We start from the raw sequence: 10,487 nt of genomic DNA, 5'->3' as shown, positions 1-10,487 counted from the left end.
CAAAAGCCAGGTGAGACATCACCGGCAGCAGACACGGGTCCAGCAGATCCCCCAGGTCCACTGCTGAGGTGGTCTCATCCCCTTCACAGCACAGTGGTAGCACTTTTCACACAGAAATGCTTAATCTTTCCCCACTGCAGCCTCCCCTCTGGCTCTGTCCCAGGGGAAGGGAGGTGAGCAGGTCCAGGAAAGGCCAGGACTTCTGGCCAGGATTGCCTTCTGCCCCTGGGTCATGGCATGCAAAGCCAGTTTCCCTTCTCCACGCAGCTGACTCCCAAGGTGATCCGATCACCTGCTTCCCTCTGTGAGTCTCTCCTGTATCTGAGGGGCTTGTGGAGTACAGAACTGATAACTCTTCGTTTCCTTTTTCAGAGAAGCCCGAGCAAGGTGGGAAAGGGAAACCACTTGGTTACTTGGCAGCTGGCTTCCTTCCATGAGCAGTTCCAGGCACACGGTGGCATGACCAAGCCTTCCTAGGTGTGGTATTCTGGGAAGCCTCTTCCTAAAACCAGCCATGCTGAGGGGCAGAAGACAAGAGGACTGAGCTGCATCCATGCACTGCACAAAATTAGAGAAGAGCACCTCAGTAGAGCACACGGCAGCTCCGTGCCACAAGTAGGACCACAGACATTTCTCACAAAGGCTTGCGGGTGCAGAAGTTGTGAGCTGAGCTGCACCGCAGCAGCCTGGGAATGAGCGCCAGTATCTCCAAATTTTCTGCTTTGAATTTAAGAACAAGTGGAATAATTCAAAATAGCCAATTTTTTTCCATTTTGCACTGGAAATGTTTTGCTCTGTTTCAGTTAGAAACAATATATTGTGTAAAAAAATCATATGATGAAAATCATATTGAGAACTTCCCAACCGAAACAGATTGCTTCTGTAGACTCAGGAAACAAGAATTTATTTCATTTTTTTCTTACTCATTGGAAAGTTCAGGTGTTTGTTTTCTCACTCACCTGAAAATTTTTTTCTCCTAAGCTTTTGTGGTTGCGACATAGCAGAATTTCCTCTCCCACTGTTCTGAGTCATGTGAATTGGGCATACCTCTGACCTGGGGCTTACCGTGTCATCTCTGAAAAGCCAATCCCCAAATTTGCATCTAATTTCTATCTATATAATAGCTATTAAAGTCCTTGTGCTTGTGTAGGGGCAAGTCTTCAGTTAGCCTTACAGCTAGCAGCCTTCCATCAGGTCTGCTTGGCTGCCTCTCGCCATCACGGCATCCACCCCCCTCACATGCGTACATCCTATTCCCTCTACACATCGACTCCATCTTTGGGCCGCTCTAAATATATCAAGAAGAAAACTCAGCTCACGGGAGGCGATATTTTCAAAACTGATCCCGAAGGCACTCTTGTGCTGAAAGTTTTGGGGCTGCAAATCAATCCATGGCAAGTGTATGGCTTCTGGCAGGTAAACTGATGCCGATTCTGATACCAACCAGTGTCCTGCTGCCGGAGATTTTGCCCATGACTTAGATCGTGTCTGGAGACTGATTCAACCCAAGGCGTGGAGCCAATGCACATGACCCGGGGAGTGTTAGGTATTTCCCACGCAGATGCTTTCATTTAGCAACAAAGCAAATGCAGCTCGGTGTATTCTCTTCCTGGAGGCAAGTCCCTTGCGTTGTAAGCACGTTCATCATGAAATGCCACCGCACATGGCTTCTCAACATCACCGTAAGAAAAATCTTATCACTACAGCCATTCTGCTTCACTGAGTTTACAGCTGGGCCTTTGAAGGCTATCCACAGAAACTGCATATTCCTTGTAAGCACAGGATAAAGACAGCTCAGTGTAGCCTTATTAATAATTTTGCTTAATGGCATGTGAAATATCACCTTCATCTCCAGTCCCCAGAACATCTGAGTCCTGCCTCTGAGGACAGCAAAGAAATCATTTGGGAGCAGCCTCCCTTTAGGCGGCAGCAAGCCTCCCGCCTGAGCTGGGGTGTGCAGGCAAACGTGTCAGTGAAGATGCTGCTGCAGCGCAGGGTGCTGGCACGGCACAAGCGATCCTGTCCCCTGGTGTCCCTTCCCCCACGTCTGCCCGCTGGCACTGCAGGGAGACCAGAACTTTTGCCCCAGGCTGGATGTGACCCTGGCCCAGCACAGAGATGAAGAAGGATGCAGCCCTGCTGGGCCCCATCACAAAGAGAGCTTTTAAGGGTGATCTAAAAGGCAAGTACGCCCTAATGATAGGGCAGACTTTTTTATCATCATTTTCATTTTCATCATCATTTAGCCTAAAGAGCAGTGCTGTGACATACGCAAAGCTGTTTGCTCCTGGTGGCAGCTCAGTCCCCGTCCAGGGCTGGCTGTTGAGCACGAGTGCTCCTGACATCAGAGGCAGCTTTAAAATGAGAGCAAGCACCGCAGATGTCACCCTTTAAAGAGTTAAAGCAGAGAGGCACCATGTGCTTTCAAACTCCACTGAAGTCATCAGGAGGTCATCACCTCTGAACTGAGCCTCCAGGAGCTCTTCAGAAAGTAAAGTGCAAGCTGGCACAGAGTGATGGAGCTGCTTTGCATGGGATTTCATTTTACCTTTTTTTATGAAGCAGTGGTGAGAAAAAGAGGCAGTGATGGTAAAGCCAAATATCTGCAAAACATCAAGGCCTCAGCAGGGAACTTGCTCAGCTCTGCGGTCCCTGAGCAGAGGGATAAGGGAGCTGTGTGGTGGTGACTTGTGATTGACGTGGATCTCGCTGCAATGACTGACTGCTCTCCTGGCTGGGAAGTAAGTCCCTTTATCCCACCAACATCAGTTGGGTTTTTTTTTGGCTCCTACTCAGACATGATCGAAATATGTACTGAAGATCTGCTCTTAAAAGTGAGAGCTTGACATGCACGGCTGCCTTTGGCATTACAAGAAATGGAGAAGAAAGAGGAAATGATTTGAACTGTGTGCATGCGGCATGAGCTGCATCAAGCTGCAGATGGGATGATTCTTCTCAGATGTAGCACAGCAGCTACATCGGTGTCTCTCTCCGTCTTACTGCTGACAGCTAAATTATTTCTTGCACAGCTGTAATCATACACCTAATGAACTTGCTCCTGCACAAACCCAGAGCATCTCCCTTTTGCTAACTTGCAATCTGTTGGGCCCTCTGTCCCCGCACAGCACCTCACGGATCTCATGTGCAATGTCAGATACGGTGCTGGCAGGGTTTTGAGAGTCCCCTGGAGGGGCCTCCGTGAGAGCTGTGCGCTTCCAGCATCTGCCAACCAGGGCTGCAGATGTCCCGGGAGAAAACCTCCCTGCGAGAAGCCAGGACAGAACAGGCTGATCAATACCAAAGGAATGAGGCAGAGGGAAGGAAATGTTTTTGCTAGCAAACAGCCAACAATTTAAATTAGGAATTGCAATAACAGCAGTGAGCCTGACCGAATGTGGTATTAGCCTCTCAAAATACTTGTAGTACAAATGGTGTAAGTCCCCAGTGGGGAAAACTGAGGTACGGATAGTCAGTGGTTTAGTGCTGCAGCATAGGAGGGTTCAGCCTGCTCCTTAACAGCACCCAGGACAACGAGAAAGTAAAACATCACCTCTCCTTAAAAGCACTTTCTGGTAACAACAGTGGCACGGGCTGGCAAAGGCCGGGGCTGGCTCCATCTCTGCTGCTCACCGTGTGTGTGACTGGTGCAAAGCTGCTGCCACGCCATGCAGCTCTGCTGCTCCTTGCCCGGGCAGGCTACATGTGCACCTCAGGGCACCGCAAACCAGCAGATGCAAAATGCTGCCGTAGGACATGGAGTCACAGCCTGCACCGGGCTTCTGGCCCACAGCATCTCTGCCCGGCTTTGGGCTGTAAGCTCCCCAGGGCAGGGACTGGGAATAGGTGTTTGCAGAGCTGCCTGGAGAATAATGTGCTACCAGTCCTCTCCTCTGCGAAGCCACAAGGAATACGAACTGGTAAAACCAGCACCTACAGTGTTAAAGCAGTTGGTGCTTCCAGTTGCAAACTACCCACTTTGATGTCTGCTGGGATAGCCAAGATTTGGGCCTCCCTCAGATGCTTTAGGCTCTACTAAATTAGCAGGCTTCATCAGCAATGTGCAAGAAGGTAAAGTAAAAGGCAGTGGACTTCAGTAACCGGAGCTACGTGGAAATTCAGGAGGATTTCTTGCTGGCCGGGGGCCATGCTGCGCTGGCGGGTTTCACCTTTGCTCAGCCCTGCTGGCAGAGGCACTCTATGCAAATGCTGTTCTCTAAGCTTTCACACACAAGACTTTCAAAAGGTTTGTGCTCTTCAGAAAAAAATTTATAGGATCAGATTTTCCTATGGCCCCTCAAGTCATTTTATTAATCACTGGGACCATTCTCAAACGTCTTTCAACATTAAGAAATTCCACTTAATCACAGCCTGCCCTGCTACCACCTTCTCAGCATCAGATGAAGAAAGAAATGATGCAGTGAGGACCTTAGTCACAGTAAAGCTGCTTCAAGGTTGAGCTGGGGAATGGGATATGAATCATCTTTGCCTTTTCTTTCTTTTAAGGGAAATAGAGAAGACAACTGCCACTCTGAGTAAAACGCATAAAGCAGTGACAGGTCTTACTGTTTCTTTCCCATCTCAGGTCCCTGCTGTGTGCTCCTTCCCTGCCCTTATCTGTATCTACTGAAAAAGCCTGTCTCACTTTCAAGCTACTCCTTGGAGATTTGTTTACCACATCTCAGCAAGTGCAGAGCCACGCAGAGCTGTTTTCCAGCACCAGCTGGCAGAATGAATCGCGGGATATTTTCCAAACAAGCCGGTTAGTCCTTACAGAGGACTTTTCTGTGTGTACAGATGCAAAAGGGCAGTGGGATGTGGTGGTGGGAGATAAAAGACCAGCTCGGAGAGGCATCAGCGTGGCAGTGATAGGCACTGCATCGCCTCACTTTGACAAGCCTGCCTGCTTGCTGGAGCCCGCTGAGCACGTCCGGTGCCCATGACGGGGAGCAAGGAGCTGCCTACGTAAGCAAAGGGGAATGCCAAGGTCAGAGGTGCTCTGCCAGCCCCAGGCTGGCCCACACGGCGGGGAGAAGGAGGTGAATCAGAGGTCATGGCAGAGCTGGGCTGTGAGAAGTGCTCTCTGTGGCCTCTCCTTTCCTTCCCCCGTAGCCAAAAAGAAAGGCCTGTAACGAAGGCCTGCTTGTATTATACATAATAAGAAAACGTAGCCAAAAAGAAAGGCCTGTAATGAAGGCCTACTTGTATTATATGTGATAAGAAACTATTCATTATTACTTTAGGTAGAAGGCTAACGATTCTTAGAATGAGCACCTGCTGCACATCATGAGAAAAAGGAGGAGCTACAAGACACTTCAAGGTCCTTATGTATGTACTTTGCAGAAAGGGAGGACATTAATTGCCTCCAGCAACATCCTTATCTTGCTGAGGCGTATAGCAAACAATTACCAATACCGAAATATTGAGAAACTAGGGGAAAGGTAATTTGGGCCAGGGTCCCCACGACCACCGACTCATAAGCCCCCTACCCAAATTATCCCACCTACTCAAAAGATAGAGGCGGAGAAAGGAACTGAGCATGCGTTCTAGTTTGCATACTAGGCGAAGAAATATGAACCAATTATTGTAACGGGGAGTGTACTACTTTGTAATCTTTGTAACATCTGTGTATAAATATGACAAAAGAACCAGCGTTAGGTGTGCCTGATTAGAGGAACTATCCTCCTGACACCCAGAGCTGCGATAAAGGAAATGCCTGCTTCTTAATGCTAAATTGGTGTTAAGGAGTTTTCTTTCACTCCTGAATTTCGGTGACACCCCTGCTCTGAGGCACGCAGAAAGGAGCACACCCCGGGACAGTACGGGGCTCTGCAGACTGTCCCTTTCCCATAGCGGGATAACCAAGCGAGGCTTTGCTCTCTGGCACTGTAGTACTGGGTAGCAGAAACCCTTTCTGCATTGAAAGAGAGAGGGTGGGAGGAAACAGCTGGAATATTTTGCTCCCTCTCTCTTCTACTGGAAAATGCATAACCACAACTCCCCATGGGTGCAGCCCCTCAGGAGAGGAACAGATATCTTGCTAGAAGAATCCAGCATTTTTCATCCTGACGTGCTTTGCGCAAGGCTTAGGTAACGCTCGGCTGAAGAGCCAGGAGCTGAACGCCACGCTAACACTCCCTCCACCGCTTCAGCCTGCTCCTGCCCGACTAAACACTGAGATCTTCTGGGGCAGGCAGCCCAGCGCGTCAGCCGTGGAACCCTGCCAAAGCAACCGGGAGCTGCAGCCCTTGCCTCTGCAGCCAGGCACGCTGCAGGGCCTGCCTCTGCAAGCTGTCCAAAACGGCCGGGTCCGAGCAGCAGGCTTGGGCTCTGCGGCGAGGAAAAGCATGCAACTGGTTGCAAGCAAGCTGGGTGATGGTTTGCTGCAAAAACCTCCCAGTGCATTGTTAGGGAGAAATCCCAGCAAGCTGTTTGGGTAGGCAGGGGTTGCCCTATTTCTGTTTGGGGTTTCCTGGCCTGAAATAAAGACGCCTGTGCTGCGAGAAGCTGCGTGCATGTGGTAAGCTCAGCAGGTTACACACGTGGGATCTCTGGCTCACGAGGGGACGATCTGCGCGGTACAGCCAGGGCACTTGAGCTGCACTTGTGCAATCGAGAGTCCAGGATTTCCAAACACTGAGGTGACTGGTCACAGCTGCTGTTTTGCTGGGGTTGCTCGACGTCAGCCAGCCAAAGTTCTCAGCTTCAGCACAGACAAAATTTCCAAGGGTGAAAAGCGAGCATGTCCAGGGAGGCTGCAGATACGGGGTAACTGGTCTGTGCTCAGTGGATCTCCTCCAGGGAAAAGGTCAGAGTCATCCTCCCCTGCAGATCGCTCACCAAGGATGGAGCTGTGCACTGCCCCTTTGGCCCCTTCCACGTGCCCACGCACACGTGCCGGCAGGCTGTTAGCATTCCTGGCTGGTCTGAGCCCTGGTTTGGACAGAAACTTCCCACCGACTCAGCAGCCAGGGCTGCACATGGAATAGCTTGTCATTAATTTTGGTACAGCTTGCTTTTCTGTTGCCACGAGTTTGCAGCCATCCAGAATCAAATGACACATAAAGCTAGGAATCCCCCCGCCCCCAAACCTTTCTATCATGCAAATAAAGTCACCTCCCTAAACCACGGACCATGAACCTAGTTCCAGCTCTCGGCAGGATGCCTGTAGGGACACGCTCTGGCCACATAGTAATGCCAGCGCTTGGAGACAGGCACCCGCCCGGGCTGCAGAGCTACCTACAAGGAGACACAGCTTCCAGGGTTTGCTTTTGCTGTTTCCATCCCAGTGCTAACCCTCTTTCTCATCCCAATGCATCCCTCTTTCTCCCAGCCCACTACCACCCTGGAGCTGCCAGCCGTGGCCAGTCCTGGCTTCTGACAGGCCACACTCCGGTCACACAAGCTCCTGTGCAAAGTACATTTCTCAACTCACTGAACTCTAGAGTTTTGTTTGATTACATTTAGCAGCTTAAAGGGGATAAACAAGTCCGTTCCTAGAAGCTTTGCTGCAGGAGCTGGCAATCTCTATTGGCCACCAGAGACAGCTCTGCAGGAAGGTGGTGCCAGAAGTTACATGAGCAGGGAAGCCCCCGGCAGGCGATTTTGCAGAAACATTCTCAGCATCCAGGACGTTATGAGAGCTTCCAAGGTCGCTCTTCTCCATCAGCCCCAGCACGTCTCTCTGGCAGGCATCGCAGTAGCTGCACGCGCTCGCTGAGCACTTGCGCAACGTGAGAATCAAAGCTGTGCTTGGGGCAATCTGAGCTCATGTTTTCTTACACTTGTACTGCAAAACAGAGGCCTTGTCTTCAGAGTTGAGCAAACCCGTAATTTATGCTGGGGATGATCTGCCCTGGGCACATGCAGAGCCACTGAGGGAGCTGCTCACATTGCTCATCTCGCTGCAATTTATTTGCTAGCCAGGCTGTTTCAAGCTGTGTCAGGGATACTGGGTTACATGAAGAAAGAAAACAGCTCATTGAGCAACAGGCTGAGCTTGACACTTAATAAGGCCACTGCAATCCCCAACCCAGAGGTCTTTCCAGTCCGGTGTGTTGTCTTCAGCCATGACCAATGCTGGAATGCTGTGGTATAACCTCACCATTGCTTGGGCTCCTAGGTGACTAGTAGTGCAGACCTGTGCAGGGATATGCTTCTGCCCATGTCAGTGACTATCTTAACTACCTAGCAGCAGGAGAATTAAGAGCTGTATAGTCCAGTCCCAGCTGGAGCTGATGCTGCAGGGTCTACAGAAGTGTAATCTGAAGTGCCCCAGAAATACAGCAGCTATTACATCCCAGCTTCAGGAAAAACTACTTGTTCTCCAGTAGCATAGCAGAAATCAGCACTTGGGCACAGATCCCAGAAGAGATTTAAGACCCTAAATCAGGATGCTGGTAGGCTGTGAAAGCCTGTATCCAAACCCGCCACCTGGAAAGCCTGCGCTCGACAGCTCCCTACCTCCTGCAGAGTGTACAAACTCACTAGTGGCCTCTCTCTGCTTGGCCTGGAAGTCCCCGAGCAGCCAGGGGTCTGCGTGGGTGCGTGCCTCACCAGAGCACCCTTCGATGGACATCGCATGCGCCCTCCTGGGACAAAGCACTGATAGATCTTCCCTCCCTCATAGCCAAGCAACCTGAACCCACACTCTTGCACACACTGCTCCTGACCCTACGCCACCACCCTGAATCCCTGGCATTAGGGAGGGAGAGGAGACAGTGTGTCCCCTCTTCTCACTCTCTCTCCTGCCTGGGGGCTAGGGCTCATCATCCATGGTGGTGTACCCAGCTGCCTCTGGGCTGAGGGACAAGAAACCCACTTCTCGGGTGGGTGCCCTAGCTGGAAGTTTATTATGTTCACCTGGGAGACTATGGCATATTTCAGGAGGAGAAGAGAAAGGCTGTGAAAGGGCAGCACTGTTCACACCAGACCCGAGGAAGCAGCCAGCCCCAGCTGAGTCAGGAGTCTGGGTGTTAAGGGAGGCAGATCTTCAGGCAGAACCTGTGCTCGGTTTCCAGCTGACTAGCGGCTCTGTTTAGCACAGGACTGGTTTGTTGTTTTCAGCTCCTCGTGGAGAAGTGCAATGCCAGGACAGGGCTTGCTTCAGCCCCAGCTTTGCTGGTGGAGGAGGCCTGGCCCTGGTCTGCCTGGGCACTGTGGTACCCGTGTCGCAGCTGGCAGAGAGGGTTGCACAAGCTTTCTTCTAGTTCAGTTCAGACAGAACCAGCCAGGGTGGCTTAGATAAGTTTAACCTATATAATTTTGCCCGAAGCAAACACAGGAAACTGCACTCTAATTACTCCACCAGCCATCTGAGGGGGAGCAACCTGGGGGAGTGGGAGGGGTAGGTGAGAGCAGGGAGACTGAAAACCTCTTCCAGACCTGGGTCCAGAGGAAGAAAAGTCCTTGTGGCCCAATGCATGCAGGAAAACCCTCCTAGAAATCCACCAAATTACCAGGGTGGGCAGCAACAGCATCCTTTCCAAGCTGCAGGCAAAGAGGCTTTTGCTGAGCCCAGAGGAACGGAGAGGTGAAGTTTGTGCACTTTCTGTATAAAAAGCCAGAGAGGGCCCTGAAGACTCATGATGGGAATGAGCAGGAAAAGCCGGTAGGACTGCCTGCAAATGCCTGGGAGCACAGAGCAGGGTGGAGGTAGGACAGGGCCCCCCTCAAGGGAGCAGCCAAGGCCAGGACACCAAGGAAATGGATGTTGGACATGCTGGGAGATGGGGCTGCCATGAGAAACTGCCAGGCAAAATGGAAACTTGCACGACCAAGTGTCTGCCCTACTGAAACAGGAAAATCAGGAGAAGAGTCCACTGGCTCTCAGTGCTTCACCATGGCGACTGGCAGCATCAACGTCCAGCCCCTGCAGCCCCCCAGGCCACCGTGCGTCAGGGAGGAGAGATGAACGGCATGGCTGATCCGGTACGCAGGCATTGCCTCTGCTTATGGACAAGACCTCACCTTGAAAACAGGCCTGGCACCAGGTAGATGGGCACAGAGCTCCGGGGCTGGCCATCAGCCAGAGGAGCCGGCAAGGAGGCTGGGGAGGCTGAGGTGGGGTGCTGGAGAGGGTGCCAGCTGCTCGGTGGAAACACAATCAGTTAAACCCGCTGCTCTCACCTTGGGAAATTCCAGGTTCCTTCCACAAATGAAATGTTCCTTTTGCAAACTTGTTTTGGTGGGGTTCCTGTCTACGCCCAGGCTGTATAAACAAAACCAACGCTGAAAGTAAAAGTATCCATACTGTGCTGTATGCAGGACTCCCTTCACTTCTCGTGTTAATCATGGTGTGACAGCCACCCTCCATCACCTCAGTAACATGCTCAGTTAAATCTGATCCCTTTGAACACCTGCAATGTGAGCGGCACATGCCATCACATGTGCGGGTCCTCTGAGAGATGGCTGACATTTCCCAAATCACCTGCTGACAGATAGGTGTCTTGGTGACTCAGCTCGTATGACCTGCTGCCGCTCATCAAGGA

The sequence above is a fragment of the Grus americana genome, chromosome 5, assembly GCF_028858705.1.
Source record: "Grus americana isolate bGruAme1 chromosome 5, bGruAme1.mat, whole genome shotgun sequence".
Taxonomy (NCBI): domain Eukaryota; kingdom Metazoa; phylum Chordata; class Aves; order Gruiformes; family Gruidae; genus Grus; species Grus americana.
This window is presented reverse-complemented; position numbering follows the sequence as displayed.